We start from the raw sequence: 18174 nt of genomic DNA, 5'->3' as shown, positions 1-18174 counted from the left end.
GGATTTCCTGCTCCTTTTGAAATGATTCCAAAGTCCTGGCATCGCCTCCGAGTGCCTGTGCTGGAGGGCTGGGGTCATCCTTCTGCCGTGTCCCAGGCTCCGTGCGTAGGCCTCCTTGCTCATTCCTGTACTTCTTTGGCTGCCATGACTGGATTTGAAAGCTTTCGTTCGGGTCCTCAGATACAGGTTTGGAGTGTTTCTAAGTCATATACAGTTAGAATCCGGATCCCAATGTAGTTTGGGATGCTGCCTTCCTCCGAGCGTTCAGGTGAGAGTGATGTTGGTGGCCAGGGGAGCACAGCTGTTGGTGGCCAGGGGAAGCACAGCCTGGGATTGAGGATCAGTCTCCCTGTCCCTTAGTCCACTCTGCATAACATGGCTCTCCGTCGTTGGTGAGTACCCACGGCAGCTACTTTTCCCTATTTCTTGTGCTTGCTTTGTTTTGTTTCGCTCTGAGATTGGGTGTAGCCCAGGATGGCCTAGAACTGTCAGTCTTCCTTCCCAGGCATCCTGAGTTCTGGGACCATCGGGCATGTGGCATTGTATTCAGCAGGATCCTGCTTTTTGACTTCCCACAGAGTAACCTGACTCCCACTCCTGTGTACAGTGCACAAATCAGATATCATACAAATGCTAACCCCAGTCGAGGAGGAAGCTTTGAAAATAAAAGCTTTGACATTCTCCTCCTCACTGATGACCACATCCTAGAGGTCAACCCACAGGAATTCCAAACGACTCCGTTAGGAGTCAGAGCCTCTTTCCCACAGTCTACCACAGTCTGGGAGTCGCTACACTGCTGCAAACCCCTGGATTTCCCAAAACTCCTTTTAAAGACAGACTGGCCTGGAATTTGCTCTGTAGGCCAGGAGACCAGATTAGTCTTGAACTCACACTAATCCACCGGCTTCTGCTTCCCAAATGTTAAGATTAAAGCCTTAAGCCACCACTCCTGACCCTCTGCGTGGTTAATACAAGGACACATTCATTCTCTCCTCCCCTCCCCCAACTTTAGCATTACATTCATCCTAATACCTCCTGACTCCTCCAAGGGTACTCTCTCTCTCCCTTTCTCCCCCCCCCTCTTGTGTGTGTGTGTGTGTGTGTGTGTGTGTGTGTGTTGCTTGTATATTTATTTACTAACATTTGGACATTTTCCCCTGCCACTCCTTCAATAGCTGATTCTCTATTTCTGTGTGTGCATGCGCCAAGTTTGTCTAGAACCTGGGGGTTTCTGAGTAGGCTGGCTAACCAGTGATCCTCAAAGATCCTCTTCCTTTCTCTGCCTCCCCAGTGTTGGGATCACTGGAAAATGCCTCCACATTCAGCTTTTTTCTTTTGTTTTATTTATTATGTTTACAGTGCTTTGTCTGCATGTATGCTTACAGGTCAGAGGAAAGCACCAGATCTCAATACAGATGGTTGTGGGCCACTATGTGGCTGTCCTGAATTGAACTCAGGATGGGAGCTGGACAGTGGTGGCTCACGTCTTTAATCCCAGCACTCGGGAGGCAGAGGCAGGTGGATCTCTGTGAGTTCGAGGTTCAGCCTGGTCTAGTTCCAGGACAGGCTCCAAAGCAACACAGAGAAACCCTGTCTCGAAAAACCAAAAATAAATAAATAAGTAAATAAAAATAAATAAATAAAAATAAACAAAAAATAAAATAAAAACAAGGGCTAGATATGGTGGCACATACCTTTAATCCTATCACTTGGAAGGCAGTGCAGGCAGATCTCTGTTAATTCAAGGCCAGTCTAGTTTAGATAATGAGTTCTAGGTCAACTAGACAGTGAGACCCTGTTTCAAAAAATTAATTAATTAAATTTAAAGAAGAAAAGCAAGTTTGTGTCTTTCCCTCTCTCTTACCAAACTTGGGGAATCACCTTCACCGGAAGCCAGCTTTGGCTTTCCAATTCTTTCCAGTGCGGCTCCCTAAGACGAAACAATTAGCGAAGCCCCGAGAACCAGGCGACTTTGTGACACAGTTGTGCATTCTTGATTTTTGGTCTCAGGGTCTCCATCCTCATCGCCTGCCTCATCTCCACGCCTGAACTAGGAAGCCACTGTCTTCTCTTGCTGGGCCCACCTTCAGCTGGAACCACCTCTGCTTTCCGTGGCTGCTCTGCAGTCCTGCTCACTCAGAGTGTGCTCGTTTTTTGATGAAGGTTGTTCCCACCTCCCCAGTGGGGCTAGTGATCCAGCTCAGGGCCTCACACAGGTTGGGCAAGTACTGTACCACTGAGCCTATTAGCTTTTAATTAGATTCTTAATTAAATGTTTGAGGAATGAACCTGGGGATGTTTGAGAAGCAGGTGGCCTCTTTGCCACGTCTTTTTTGAGCCTGTAGCTCATCACCTTTCTTTGTTCCCTTTCTGAACTAGGTAAGTCAGACTAACCATTTGAAAACTTAGCTGAAATAAATACTAAAAATATCAACTACTAAAAGTTATTCAAGAAGAAACAAAAATACTTGTTTAATGCTGACATTGAATCTAAATTAAAAATTCTAGCCACGCCAGGTGGTGGTGGCACATGCCTTTAATCCGAGCACTCAGGAGGCAGAGACAGGCGGATCTCTGTGAGGTCAAGGCGAGCCTGGTCTACAGAGCTAGTTCCAGGACAGCCTGGGACACCAGAGAAACCCTATCTCAAAAAACAAAGCAAGCAAACAAAAAACAAAACTAAACAAAAAAATTCTCGCCACTAAACACTTCACCGAACCTTGTGTCCATGAGTGACTGTCTTAGCCGTAGAGGAACAGAAACCTTCTGCCTTACCACAACTGGAAACAAAACCAAGTTGCTTCCAGCAGATGTGTCGTCAGACTAGAAAGGAGAGTGAAAGGAAAGTGGTAGTTCTGCTTCACTTGTAACCGTTTTGACAATTATGATAAAGCATTGGCTATGCTTCCTGGGGGTGGGCAGGATAAACACCATGATTGGGATACCCACCATGAGCCATGGCACTCCTGATTGCTACTCTGTGATTTCCTCCAATGTGGGAAACTTGAATACCTAATTTGTGATAGTGGGGGACTGTGTTTGCAGATTCCCTCAGTGACATACAAAAGAAGAACCACCCAGAAATGTTCATTCCAAGGTGACAAAGAGGATTTAGCAAAAGGAAAGAAGAGTGAAGGACTGGGAAGGAAACAACAAACAAGCCTGCCATTATTTGCAGGCAGTATGGTTGTCACAGAAAAATCAGAATTGTTGGATGTATCAGTTAGCTAATGCTGTATAAGAAGTCATCCCAAATTAGCGATTGTAAACAAACATTCACTACACTTTCTGAGAGCGAGGGAATATGGGGTAGCAAGGTTGCTTGGGCTCTCAGGAGGCTGAAGGCAAGTTGTTGAGAAGGTTGCCATCATGTGTGTGATGGGAGGAGGACCCACTTCCAATCCTGTTCTTATGGCTTTGGGCTGGTTTTTGTTCTTCACATGGGCCTATGCATTCCTAAGTAGCCTACAAACACATTAAAGATCAGATTTCACACACTGTGGCATCATGACAGCAGGTTTCCCCTGGAGAGGCAGCTAAGAAAGTGACCAGATGGGACTAAGGTGTGCTTCAGTGATAGAACACTGGCCTGGCATGGGCGAGGCTCTGTAGCTTTAATCAACAACACTGAAGACATGCAGAGAAGTGGAAGCTGCAGTCTCATTCTATTCAAGTGAGCCACTGTCCAGTTTACAATCTACAGAAGGGGACAACTCAATACCAGGATGATCAGGCTGCCAGTCACAGTGTCAGAACTAAAATGGAATCACTTGTGTTAAACCCTAACAAAAAATATAAAGAGGAAATCAATCCAGGAGGTTATGAAAGAGTTGAGGTCTCATGTGCCTATGCCTGCTAACTGAGGTCATCAGTTTGTAAGGAAGGAAAGTTTCATGGTTCATGATTTTGAGGTTTCGGTCCATGGTCACTTGGTCCTGCTGTGTCGGGACCTATGATAAAGCAAGATGTCACAGGGTGTGGGTGCTTGCCTAGCATGACTGAGGCCCTTCTGAAAAACAAACATACGTTCTTTATTTTGGCTTTAAAAAAAATCCCCTGCCTCAAGCTCTGAGTAACTCATATTTTACTATGCACACATGTTATATTGCAATGATCTGCCTCCCTCAAACAAACTCAGGATCTCTGGGCCAAGGCACACGTGTGTGAAGAATGGGACCAAGGGAACACATGTGTAAGGGAAGGGGTTAAATCACACGTGTGTAAGGGAAGGGACCAAAGCACATGTGTGTAAGGGAGGTGGTTGAGACACACATGTGTAAAGGAAGGGGTCAAGGCACATGTGTGTGAGGGAAGGGGCGAGGCACACATGTGTAAACAAGGGGGTTGAAGCACACGTGTGTAAGGGAAGAGGTCGAGGCACATGTGTTTGAGGGACGGAGCCGAGGCACACGTGTGTAAGGGAAGGGCTGGGGCCAAGGCACATATGTGTAAAGAGGAAAGGAGCAGACTCACAGTAAATATGACTGGAATGATGAGGTTTCCAGAAAGTGAAAATACACTGGTCAGCTTCAGGAAAACCAAAGACTGAGTTATTTAAAAGAAAAGTTCGAGCCAGGTGGTGGTGGCGCATGCCTTTAATCCCAGCACTCAGGAGACAGAGGCGGGCAGATCTCTGTGAGTTCGAGGCCAGCCTGGTCTACAAGAGCTAGTTCCAAAGCTACAGAGCAACCCTGACTTGGAAAAACCAAAACCAAACCAAACCAAACCAAACCAAACCAAAACAAAAACAAACAAAAAAAAAAAAAAAACAAAAAAAAAAAAAGAAAGAAAAGTTCAAAGGATCCTGAGGCGGTGATAGCACATGCCTTTAATCCCAGCACTCAGGAGGCAGAAGTACATGGATCTCGGTGAGTTCGAGGCCAGCCTGGTTTACAGAGTGAGTTCCAGGACAGCCAGGGCTATATAAAGAAACTTTGCCTCAAAAAAACCAAACCAAAACCTATGTACATAAAATAAATAAAATCTTCTTTGAAAAGAATGAGTACACATGAAATCCATAATTTATCTATTAAAGTTTGTAAGGACTTACAAAGGAACTCTTAAATAAAAACAAGTAAAAGTTTCAATTAATACAAAAGAACAGGGAAATATTAATTAATAAATCAATAACCCATACTGAGATAGCTGATTAGTAATTAGGGGAAGAAAGCATTGAAATAATTCATCTAAAATCAATTTTGAACCCAGGTGTTTAAGCCTAGCAGAGGAAGACAGATCTGTGAGTCCTAGGCCAGCCTGGCTCACACAGGGAGTCCCAAGCCAGCAGGGCTACGTAATGAGACCCTGTTTCAAAAAAACAAAACAAAACAACCCCCCCCCCCAAAAGCAATATCAAGTAAGTTATATACTCTCTCTAGGACAGATTTTCACAACTGTAGGATGTTTAAGCACAGCAAAGTGCACACTATATACATTTACCACCGTAGCTGTTCTAAACTGTAGTGTGCTGCTGTATAGTCCTCCTCTGTTGCCACGCTTCTGTCTCTCAAACCTTGTGCACTGACAAAGCTGAACCTGTACCTGCTGCTTGATGCTCCCCATCTGCGACGTCCCTAGCCCCTGGAAACAACATTCATTGTCTCTGTGAATGTAGCTGTCTGTCTTAGTTAGGGTTATGATGAAACACCATGACCAAAAAGCAAGTTGGGGCGGGGGGAGGAGGGTTTATTTGGCTTATATTTTCACGTCATAGGCTGTCATTGAAGAAAGTCAGGGCATGAACTCAAGCAAGGCTGGAACCTGGAACAGGAGCTGATACAGACAGCATGGAGGGGTGCTGCTTACTGCCTTGCTTCCTGTGACTTGCTTGACTTGTTTTTTTAATAGAACTCTGGATCACCAGTCAGGGGTGGCACTACCCGTGATGGGCTAGGAAAATGCCCACAGACAGGCTTTTTAAAAAAAAAAAAAATTATTTATTTATTGTGTATACAATACTCTGCGTGTGTATGCCTGCAGGCCAGAAGAGGGCACCAGACCCCTTTACAGATGGTTGTGAGCCACCATGTGATTGCTGGGAATTGAACTCAGGACATTTGGAAGAACAGGCAATGCTCTTAACCTCTGAGCCATCTCTCCAGCCCCCTAGACAGGCTTTTGTACAGCTCTCTTGTGGAATATTATTTTAAGATGTGTTGGCATTCATTTATGCTGTGGAATATCTGTTCAATGATGCAAAGATGTGTTGCATTCTTTTATGTTACATTTGTTTAACTCTGTGAAGCTGAGTCACTTTGCCTGCCTAAAACACCTGATTGGTCTAATAAAGAGCTGAGCTCCAATAGCTATGCAGGAGAAAGGATAGGCGGGGCTGACAGGCAGAGAGAATAAATAGGAGGAGAAATTTGGGAAGAGAGATAGAAGAGCAAGAGAAGAAAAAGGAGGAGACCAGGATCCAGCTATCCAGCCAGACACGTCATAAGGAGTAAAGAAAAGATATAAAGGCATACAGAAACAGAGAAAGATAAAGGCCCAGAGGCAAAAGGTCAATAGTATAGTTTAAGAAAAACTGGCAAGGGCTGGAGAGATGGCTCAGAGGTTAAGAGCATTGCCTGCTCTTCCAAAGGTCCTGAGTTCAATTCCCAGCAACCACATGGTGGCTCACAACCATCTGTAATGAGGTCTGGTGCCCTCTTCTGGCCTGCAGGCATACACACAGACAGAATATTGTATACACAATTAATAAATAAATATTTAAAAAAAAAAAAGCTGGCAAGAGCTCAGCCAAACTAACGCCGGGTAGTTAAAAGAAAAAATAAGATTTATTTGGGAGCTTGGTGGCAGGCCCCCCAAAGAGCCAAAGAACAAAAAAAAAAAAAAAAACCAACAACAAAACAACACAGCTCTATTTTTATGGAGGTATTTTTCTCAACTGAAGCTCCCGCCTCTTTGATGAACACATCTCATGTCAATTTGACATAAAATTAGCCAGCACACTGTCCCAGTCACCTCCACCAAGTGTGTCCATCCCGCACCCCATAACGTCCTCACTGTTTACCCATCCTGCGCCCTTTCTAAGTCTATTCTCCTGCTGTCCTTGTATTTCACAAGCCGCTCGTCCTTTCCTCTGTTAATGGACATGTGTTATGGTTTTGGTTGTGAGCCTAGCATTTAAAGGCTGAGCCTTGTCTCCAACGCATGGGTATGTGTTGGCTGTGAACACAGCTGCTGTGGATGAGGGTAGGGTAGTGGATATATATTCAGAAGTGGATTGGTTTAATCACAGGTCTAACTGAAAAGAAAAATGAGCTTCGCAACTTGCTGAATACGAAGCCAAAATCCACTCAACGGTGTGTGAAGAATGGAGAAAGGGTGTGACCTACAGCAGCAAGGAGCGCACTGAGTCAGAGGAAATATAGATTTCACTCAAGAGACCTGTACATGTTCCAATGGGGTGAGTCTATTCCTAGGCAGGCTTAATGAATTATTCCACTTGAGAGTATGCCCACTGTAAGTTAATTCTTTTTTTTAAAAGACGAGGTCTCTATACTTAACCTCGGCTGTCCTGGACCTCTCAGAGGTTCACTTGCCTCTGACTGGGATTAAAGGCATGCAACACCATGCCTGGTCCAGTATATAATTTTTTTAAATTTTTTGTGCATTGGGGTTTCACCAGCATGTATGTCTGTGCAAGGGTGTCGGAAGCCCTGGAACTGAAGTTACAGACAGGCATGTGGATGCTGGGAATTAAACCCAGGTCTTCAGGAAGATCAGCCAACTCTCCAGCCCCAAGGTTACAATTTAAAAAGAAGACAGTAAACACTCCTAGGTACTCTTAGCTCAGTCACAAAGCACATATGTAAAAGATAAAAGTGATGGGCAGAAACGCCTCGGGGTATGTTCAGCTTGCACTGTGAACTTTAAATGAAGATACCAGTCTTGCTCAGTCACTAACACAGGGAACTCTGCTTTGATGTATTTGAGGGGCCACCACACTTTCCGCACTGGTCGCACCATGCTGTCTTCCTGTCACCAATCATCAGCCTCCCCAGCCTTGCCAGCACTTGTATTTGTCTTCTCTTCTTTCTGTCATCCTAAAGGGCACGGAGCGCAGTTGGTGGTTTGACTTGTACTCCTGCATGATTAATGACATCAGTATCTTTCGTGTACTTATTGCCCCATTCCTAAAGGTTTTCAGGACAGGACAAGGTTGAGGAAGCCACACTGCCTTCATGAGTCACTAATTCAATGCAATTAAGCTAATGAAGATCGTATCAAAAGAGTCGGAAATAGGCCTTGCTGGGTGGTACACCCCTTTAATCCCAGAACTTGGGAGGCGGAGGCAGGTGGAGGCTGGCCAGCCTAGCCTACATAGTGAGTCCCCGGCCAGCCAGGGCTACAAAGACTTGGAAAGAAACTAACACACACAAAAGCTGAGGGGCAGGAATGTGTGGGAAAGAGTGTGTAGAAGGACTGGACAGAGTGGCGAGTCAGTGAAATGAAGAGGAAAAACCAGATCAAACCATGTCATTTACACAGAAGGCATAGACGGGAGGGAAGGAGAAAAAGCAGGATACGACTGAGCTTAAAATTCTCCAAGCCAGGTTAGGAGTTTTAAGAAGAACAAGGGAGGCAAAAGAGTGAACTTTTTCCAAAGGCTGCAAGCTGAAAACTGAAACTAAATCTAGGTGATAAAAAGGTAACCAGGAAGGAGGTTAGAAAAAAGGGTGGTTCTTAAAATCCACTAGGGCAGCTGCAGAGAGATGAAAGAAGGTTTCTAGGCCAGGCCGAGCTTCTAACAGGTCCTAAAATAGGCAGAAAGCCACAGGCCCTGGCGGCGTGTGCAACTCCATATCTGTGTCTCGAGTTCTTTGAGAGACCTGGGCAGAGTTTTCTAGAACACTGTTTCTAGGGATGGGGTCCTAAACCAATATTTGCCTTCCAGCAAGATCAGCAGAGGACCTGAGCATACTCGTCTCTGAGGACCGCTACTTGAGCCGGTGTGGTGGCACTCGGGAGACAGAGGCAAGGATCTCTGTGAGTTTGAGGCCAGCCAGGTCTTCATAGTGAGTTCCAGGGCAGCCAGAGCTACGTAGTGAGACAGCATCTCAAAAAAAAAAAACAAAGTGCTATTTTGGAAGAATACAGTAGTTCTCTGTATGCCTTAGTTTACTGTTTTAGAGCAGCTAACTTTGACTCAGGGTTGCAGTATCTTTAAATGAGGAGTCCTAATGGCCTGACTTCCTTCTGCCAGGTCCCATCGCCTACGTGTTATTTAAGTCTTTGAGTTTTCTTCTTTTTTTTTTAAAGATTTTTATTTATTATGTATATAGGTTTCTTCCTTCATGTATCCTGCAGTACAGAAGAGGACACCAGATCTTATTACAGATGGTTGTGAGCCACCATGTGGTTGCTGGGAATTGAACTCAGGACCTCTGGAAGAGCAGCCAGTGCTCTATTCCTCTGAGCCATCTCTCCAGCCACTTCTTTGAGTTTTCTTAAAAATAAATTTTACTAATTATTAGTTGATTCTCTATCTGATGCATTGTATTCCTCTTTTTTGTTAGTTGTTTTCAACTGTTTGAAAATAAATCTCAGTTCCAAAATCTTTATTGTTTTAGAAAAGATGATCCATCCACCCAGTGGAATGAAGAGTTGTCTCCTGGGATCCAACAATAATGCAGAAAAGGACCATGGTTTATCCGCTTCCACTCATTAGACCCAGCCGTAGACAGGAGACTTGTAGTCAGTCTTCGGGCTTAAACCATGGACTGATCTCCTCAGCATTTGCTACTGAATCTCTGCCGTGATGTTCCCGCCAACCTGAACGCAGAGATCCTCTCAAATGATCCCTGCCTTAGCATTAACTGTTTTGGTTGGTCTCTTCCAGAATCACTAGGCCTACTGCAGCACATTGAGCCCCTCCCAGACCATGGCCACCATAGGCCCTGAGTTCATACACTTCACCAGCCCCAGGAAAGAAAGGATGATCTTTCAAGTCAATTCAGTGCTGCGTCAGGTGTCCTTCAGAAGCCCAAAGGAACTTCACAGCTACCAGGAACTCATGCCACCTGGCCATGATCCAAACGCTAAAAGGTCACTGGTGTCTGCAGTAAGTGGTAAGAAAGAAGTGAGAATTCTCTTGTTTTGTTTTGCTTTGAGGCAGGATTTCTCTGTATAGCCTGGCTGTCCTGGAACTCACTTTGTAGACCAGGCTGTCCTGGAACTCACTTTGTAGACCAGGCTAGCCTCAAACTCAGATATCTAGCTACCTCTGCTTCCTGAGTGCTAGTATTAAAGGCGTGCCCTGCCACTGCCCAGTGTAAGTGAGAATTCTTTTTTTTTTTTCAAGACAGGGTTTCTCTATGGCTTTGGAGCCTGTCCTGGAACTAGCTCTTGTAGACCAAGCTGGTCTCGAACTCACAGAGATCCGCCTGCCTCTGCCTCCCAAGTGCTGGGATTAAAGGCGTGCGCCACCACCGCCCGACGAGAATTCTTGAAGATACATAAATCAGGGCTGGAGAGATGGCTCAACCAGTCAAGAACACTGGCTACTCTTCTTCCAGAGGACTGGTTTCTTGTCCTAGCACCCATTTTAGTTGGTTCACAACCACCTGTTATTCCAGTGCCAGAGGATCTCATTTTCTCTCTGGTCTTTTCAGATACCTGCATGCACATTGTTCACATAAACTCACCCGGGATCCTCCTGTGCCTCCTAAACCCCCAGTCTAATCTACTAATCTATCTATCTATCTATCTATCTATCTATCTATCTATCTATCTATCTATTTATCTATCATCTACCAATTTATATATGTTATATCTACCATCTGTTATACCCTACTAGTTGCAAGCTAATTTGTCGTTGTTGTTGTAGTTTCTCTGTGTAACAGCCCTAGCCGTTCTGGAACCCACTTTGTAGACCAGGCTGGCCTCAAACTCACAGAGATTCCCCCTGTCTCTGCTGTCTGAGTCCTGGAATTAAAAGTGTATGTCATTACTGAAGGGCCCTACACGTCGATTCTTTTTCTGACCCATTTTCTTTCCTTTCTATGTATTAATTAGTCTTTTTTGTTTGGTTGGTTGTTTTTGGTTTTGGTTTTTCAAGACGGGGTTTCTCTGTGTAACAGCCCTGGCTGTCCTGGAACTCACAGAGATCCGTCTGCCTCTGCCACCTCAGTGATTAAAGCTACCACCACCCAGCTATTAGCTTTTTTGTTTATTTTATTTTTTTCCCTTTCCTTTTGGTCATGGGTTCCTTACTGGTCCTGTTTCTGTGAGTGGTTGAGACCAAGGAAAGAAAAGGAAGAACCGTCTGTCTCAGAGAGGGTCATTTCCACATCATCCATTTACACACAGACAGAAAATCTCAAGAGTCACTATTGCAATTAGAAGTTGGGGGGCTGGAGAGATGGCTCAGAGGTTAAGAGCACTGGCTGCTCTTCCAGAGGTCCTGAGTTCAATTCCCAGCAACCACATGGTGGCTCACAACCATCTGTACTGAGATCTGGTGCCCTCTTCTGGCTTGCAGGGATACATGGAGGCAAAATGTTGTCAACATAATAAATAAATAAGTCTAAAAAAAAAAAAAAGAAGAAGTTGGTTGCCAGGGATGGGAAGGGACTGATGTTGAGTAGGGGTGCTGTTAAAACTCCTCTCCCTCCCCCCCAAACTGGGTGGCTGGGGGGAGTTTGTTCTGCTGCAATCTAAGAAGAACTGGGTGATCAAAAGTGAGCTGGGAAAGCCAGAAACTTTAGCGATGGAGTGAGCAGGCGAGTTCAAGCTGTGGGACTGACATTTGGCAACTGGGGTAAAGGGATTGTCCTCCCCCTGCTAAGATTCTCTCTGTCTGGAGGAAGTGGGCAGTCTTGCAGCACCCAAGAGGAAGACTAAATGCCCCAGGCAAGGGCACGAGGTGGCTCACAAAGGCTCACCTTCAGGGAGATGACTGATTTTACTGTCCGTGTGCAATGGTCCTTGGCCTCTTCATGGCACTTGCTCATAATTCACCCTTGATCCTTGTTTCTTCCTCATGGAACCCTTGAAGCTGGCATAGATCACTTTGTTCTTAAGGGTGTACTCTAAGGTCCCAGAAAATGAACCCCGTCCTTGGCTGGGTTACATCATGGAGAGAATAGTGGCAGTCTTCATATGACAGCATCTTTTTTTTTTTTTTTTTGAGATGGTCTTACTAGTTCTGGAATTAAAATTAATTTGCTGTGCCGGGCGGTGGTGGCACACGCCTTTAATCCCAGCACTTGGGAGGCAGAGGCAGGCGGATCTCTGTGAGTTCGAGACCAGCCTGGTCTACAGAGCTAGTTCCAGGACAGGCTCCAAAACCACAGAGAAATCCTGTCTTGAAAAACCAAAAAAAAAAAAAAATTAATTTGCTGTGTATGTAGATATAGACCAGGCTGGCCTCGCATTTACAGAGATTCATCAGGTAGTAGTGTGGCGCACGCCTTTAATCCCAACACTCAGAAGGCATATCTTTGTGAGTCTGAAGCCAGCCTGGTCTACAAAGTGAGTTCCAGGACAGCCAGGGCTACACAGAGAAACCCTGTCTCGAAAGACTAAAAAACAAACAAAACAAAACAATCCAAAAAGCAACATTCATATAGATACAACTGTCTCTCCCTGTTACTATGTAGAGACCCTATGTCAAAGAGAGGGGGCACACGTCTTTAATCCTAACACTCAGGAGACAGAGGCAGGCTGATCATTGAATTCAAGGCCATTTTAGTCTCCATAGTGAGACCCTGTCTGAAACTTAAATTTTGGCAATTTCATGTATGTATACATCGTATGGTGGTGCTAGCTCCCCATTAGTTCCGTTACTTCCCTCCTATTCCTGCTTTCCCCTTCCTTCTTCCAGCTAGCCTCCCTCTGACTTTATTTTTGTGACTCACTGTTTTTAATTAGGGTTGGCTGCATGTCCCTGGGTAGGAGGTCATTTACAAGGGCACCTTACCAGTGACTACACCGCTGGAGAAATGGCTCCCCCTCTATCAACAGCCTTTCGGAAGAGTGAGGAGTGCCATGTGAGTTATAGCAGTTGGGTGTTCATGATTACAACGGTCAGGTCCTATCCAGAAACTTCACAGTACTCTTGCTCATTCTTATAATCTCTCCATCCACTTTTCCATGGTCCCCGAACCTTTGTAGGGGGTACAGATGTTATGTTTAGAAATGGTGGTTTGAAAGAAAATGGCCCTGATAAGAGTGGCACTTTTAGGAGGTGTGGCCTTGTTGGAGGAAGTGCGTCACTGTGGGGGCGGGCTTTGAGGTCTTCTATGCTCAAGCTATGCTCAGTGTAACACACAGCTGCTTCTGCTGCTTTTGGATCAAGATGTAAAACTCCAGCACCATGTCTGCCTGCACACACCACCATGAAGATAATGGACTAAACCTCTGAAACTATAAGCAGCCAAAATTAACAGTTTTCCTTTATAAGAGTTGTTGTGGCCATGGTGTCTCTTCAGAGCAAGAGAAACTGAAACTAAGGCAGAGTCTCTGTGTTATCTATCGCATGGCAAATAGAAGCTTCTCTAGGCCAGTGTGGTGGTCCACACCCTTAATCCCAGCACTCAAGAGGCAGAGGGCTTTCTGTGAGTTCAAGGTTAGCCTGGTCTACTGAGTGAGTTCCATGACAGCCAGGGCTGTTATACAGAGAAACCCTGTCTTGAAAAGCCAACAAGCAGAAGCTTCTTTGACCAAGGGTGAGAGCAGGCATTGTTCCACTGATATAAAATATTTAGGGACTGGAGAGATGGCTTATCAAGTAAGAGCTGGTTGCTTTTTCAGAAGACTCAGATTCAGTTCCCAGCACCCACATGGTGGTTCACAACTGCTAATAACTCCAATTCTAGAGAATCTGGCGCCCTCTTCTGGCCTCTGCAGGTGCTGGGCAGACAGATGGTATGTAGACACACATGCAGGCAAAATGCCCATACAAAGTTTAAAACATGTAAACATAAATATTTAAGTTAATTTTTATTTTTGATTATTAGTATTTGTACACAAACAAGTGTGTTCATGATGTGCATGCAGGTGATTGTAAGAAATATTAAATATGGGTCTTTTCTACCCAATGCTATAAAACTTGTGTTTGGGACAAGGAATTAAAATCTTTTTATTTTCTTCACTTTGTAAGACTTTTATACAAATGTTTCAAACCTCCTCACCCAGTCAAACCTTTGTTTAGGAAAAGGCCCACTGCTCTATTCTAGGAATTTGATGTCCTGGAGCAGTAACCCTTTTCCCTTCCTCCAATTCCTGTACACCAATTCTTTTCAGACTGGCCAATGAATATACCTGTGGGGCCAGACCCTAGCCAATGGGGGAAAGACACAGCCTCCACCTCACTTAGAATAAAACCAGATCACTTCCTGTCTTTGTGCATTCACTCTTCTGAGCTCACCCTTTTTTTTTTTTTTTTTTTTGGTTTTTCGAGACAGGGTTTCTCTGTGGTTTTGGAGCCTGTCCTGGAACTAGCTCTTGTAGACCAGGCTGGTCTCGAACTCACAGAGATCCGCCTGCCTCTGCCTCCCAAGTGCTGGGATTAAAGGCGTGCGCCACCACCGCCCGGCTGAGCTCACCCTCTTGATCAAGGGTGAAGTTTTCCTGCCCAGACACTTCAGTTGGAATCTTTGCAATCCCCAACTCATTCCTAACAGTGCCCAAGCCACAGTGGGCACTGTGGGCATAGGTACATAAATGCAGGTAAAGCATTCATACACATACACACACAGCCGGGCAGTGGTGGTGCACACCTTTAATCCCTGCACTCAGGAGGCAGAGGCAGGTGGATCTCTGTGAGTTCGAGACCAGCCTGGTCTACAAGAGCTAGTTCCAGGACAGGCTCCAAAACCACAGAGAAACCCTGTCTCGAAAAACCGAAAAAAAAAAAGTGTACACACACACACACACACACACACACAATCCTAGTCCCTGAATAGCCATTCATTATTGCACCAGGGCACACCTTGCTCACCAAGTTAGTATCATAGCATGCAGGATTTACCACTGAGTAAGACCACCGATGCCTTCATCCCCCAGCACCTTCTGGCATTAAGAATGCTAGCCTATAGGGAAGAAGCTTCCAGCTCAGTCCCAGCTTCATTTCTCTGTCTTGCAACCAAAGCATGTGGTGTCTGCAGCAAATAGGTCTTATCATCTAGTTCTGGTGGGCAACCACGAGCTTTGGCAGTAGCTTGTATTGTTTCCGGAGCCTGTGATGTCCCTCTGACCAACAACTCACAGGGAAGTGTCCCACGAAACTTCCTTATCTGTTCATCAGTCAGTCGATGGGAATCTAGGCTTGTTACATTATGTAGCGTTGGGAATCTAGGCTTGTTACATTATGTAGCGATTGTGAGTGGAACAGCGATAAACACGGATGTACAAGTACCTCTGTCATGGGTCTGTTCTGGTTGGTTCTCTATTGCTGTGGTAACACTAACCAAAACAACCTGGGTAGAGAAGGGGTTATTTTAGCTTACAGGTTGCAGTTCATCATTAAGAAGTCAGGGTAGGGCTCAAGGCAGGAACTGAGGCAGAGACCACGGAGGTGTGCCGCCTACTGGCTTGCTTCCCTCTGGCTTACTCCATGGTCTTATTCACCTCATCAGCCTAAGGATGACTGCACCCGCAGCAGTCTGGTCCATGTCAGCTGCCACCAGGAAGATGTTCCACAGAGAAGCCCACAGTCCAATCTGAGGGAGGCAATTTCTCAACTGAGACTCCATCCTCCCAGACATATCTAGGTTTGTGGCCAGTTAACAAAACTAACCTTTATGCATATGCCAGGGGTGGGTCAGCAATGAATAGGGTTCTTTCTTGAATCACACTCACACCAGCATTTGGGGTTAATTTATTTATTTAGAAAAGGGTCTTTATGTAGCCCTGGATGTCCTAAAACTCTATGGAGACCAGGCTAGCCTCTGCTTCCCAGGTGCTGGGATTACATCATGCCCTGTTCCCATTTGTTTTCTCTTTCTTTTTTTCTTTCTTTCTCTCTCTCTCTCTTTTTTTTTTTATTTTTATTTTTTTTTATTTTATTTTTTTTGTTTTGTTTTGTTTTTTCGAGACAGGGTTTCTCTATGGCTGTGGAGCCTGTCCTGGAACTAGCTCTGTAGACCAGGCTGGTCTCGAACTCACAGAGATCCGCCTGCCTCTGCCTCCCAAGTGCTGGGATTAAAGGCGTGCGCCACCACCGCCCGGCTATTTTTTTTATTTTTGAGACAGGGTTTCTCTGTAGCTTTGGAGCCTGTCCTGGAACTAACTCTTGTAGGCCAGGCTGGCCTCGAACTCACAGAGATCTGCCTGACTCTGTCTCCCGAGGGCTGGGATTAAAGGCCTGAGCCACCACCACCCGGCTTTTCTTGCATTCTTTAGCTTGTCTCTTCACTTGATTGACAACTGTCTTTGCTGTACAGTATTGCGGAGTACTATTTTAAGATGTGTTACATTTGTTTATGCTGTGGAATATTTGTTTAACGATGCAAAGATGTGTTGCATTCCTTTATGTTGCATTTGTTTAACTCTGTGAAGCTGTTTACCTTTGCCTGTCTAAAATACCCGACTGGTTTAATAAAGACTTAAATGGCCAATAGTGAGGCAGGAGAGAGAACTAGGCGGGGCTGGCAGGCAGAGAAGGAGAAAAAGATCAGAAGAGAACAAGGAGAGGAGGATGCCAGTGGCCACCCAGTCACACAGCCAGCCACAGAGTGAGAGTGAAGTCAGATGTGCAGAACCAGGAGAGATAAAGGGCAGCAGGCAAAAGTTAGATGGGAAAACTTAAGCTAAGAAAAGCTGCTTAGGGGCTGGGGAGATGGCTCAGCGGTTAAGAGCATTGCCTGCCTTCCAAAGGTCCTGAGTTCAATTCCCAGCAACCACATGGTGGCTCACAACCATCTGGAATGAGGTCTGGTGCCCTCTTCTGGCCTTCAGGCATACACACAGAAAGAATATTGCATACATAAGAAAGAAAGAAAGAAAGAAAGAAAGAAAGAAAGAAAGAAAGAAAGAAAGAAAGAAAGAAAGAAAGAAAGAAAGAAAGAAAGAAAGAAAGAAAGATTTAAAAAAAAAAAAAAAGAAAAGCTGGTTAGCAATAAGCCAAGCTAAAGCCAGTTAGCAACAAGGCAAGCTATGGCCAGGCATTTTTAAGCATGAATAAGCCTCCGTGTTTGACTGGGGAGCTGGGTAGAGGGCCCCCCAAAAAGCAAAGAGCAAAAAGAGCAAAAAACAATCAATAACAGTAGAGAACATTTTTAGCTTCCTGAAGTTTCTTTTGCCAATTACTGACCTTGTTTCCTGAGCAACCAGAGTCCTAGGAACCAAAGCCTTATCTATGCCTATTTTTGCAGTATGCTCTCTAATTTGTCCTCTGTCACTTTTGGAGTTTCAGGTTTTATGTTGAGGTCCGAAACCCATTTGGAGATTTTTTTTTAATGACAACCTATTTTGGAGAAGATGATAGGCATCGAAGAAACTCCATATGGCGTTTACTTTCTTTCTTTCTTTCTTTCTTTTTTTTTTTTTTTTTTTTTTTTTTTGGTTTTTTCGAGACAGGGTTTCTCTATAGCTTTGGTGCCTGTCCTGGAACTAGCTCTTGTAGACCAGGCTGGCCTCAAACTCCCAGAGATCCGCCTGCCTCTGCCTCCCGAGTGCTGGGATTAAAGGCGTGCGCCACCACCGCCCGGCCTGGCATTTACTTTCTTTCCTTTTTCTTTTTTAAAAAAATTTTTTATTATGTACACAGTGTTCTGTCTGCATGTGTGCCTGCAGGCCAGAATAGGGCACCAGATCTTATTACAGATGGCTGTGAGCCACCATGTAGTTGCTGGGAATTGAACTCGGGACCTCTGGAAGAACAGCCAGTGCTCTTAACCACTGAGCCATCTTTCCAGCCCTTGGGAGATTTTTTTTGTGCAGGGTGAGAGGTAAGTATCTAGTTGCATTCTCTCCATGTTGATCAGTGGGTTTTTTGTTTGTTTGTTTTGTTTTTGTTTTATTTTTTTACCATGTGGGTTCCAGGAATCGAATGCAGGTCCTCAGGTTTGGTAGAAAGCATATTTACCCTCTAAACCATCTTAACCTCCTAGAAATTAGGTTTAGTAATACCTCCAACATTGTTCTTTTGACTAGGAATAATTTAGCTGCCTGGGGTCTTTCTCACATCCAGATGATGTTTAAGATTGTTTTGTTTTTCTA

This window comes from Chionomys nivalis, chromosome 9, assembly GCF_950005125.1.
Source record: "Chionomys nivalis chromosome 9, mChiNiv1.1, whole genome shotgun sequence".
NCBI classification, from domain to species: Eukaryota; Metazoa; Chordata; class Mammalia; order Rodentia; family Cricetidae; genus Chionomys; species Chionomys nivalis.
The sequence above is the reverse complement of the archived record's forward strand: the minus strand, read 5'-3'. Positions refer to the sequence as shown.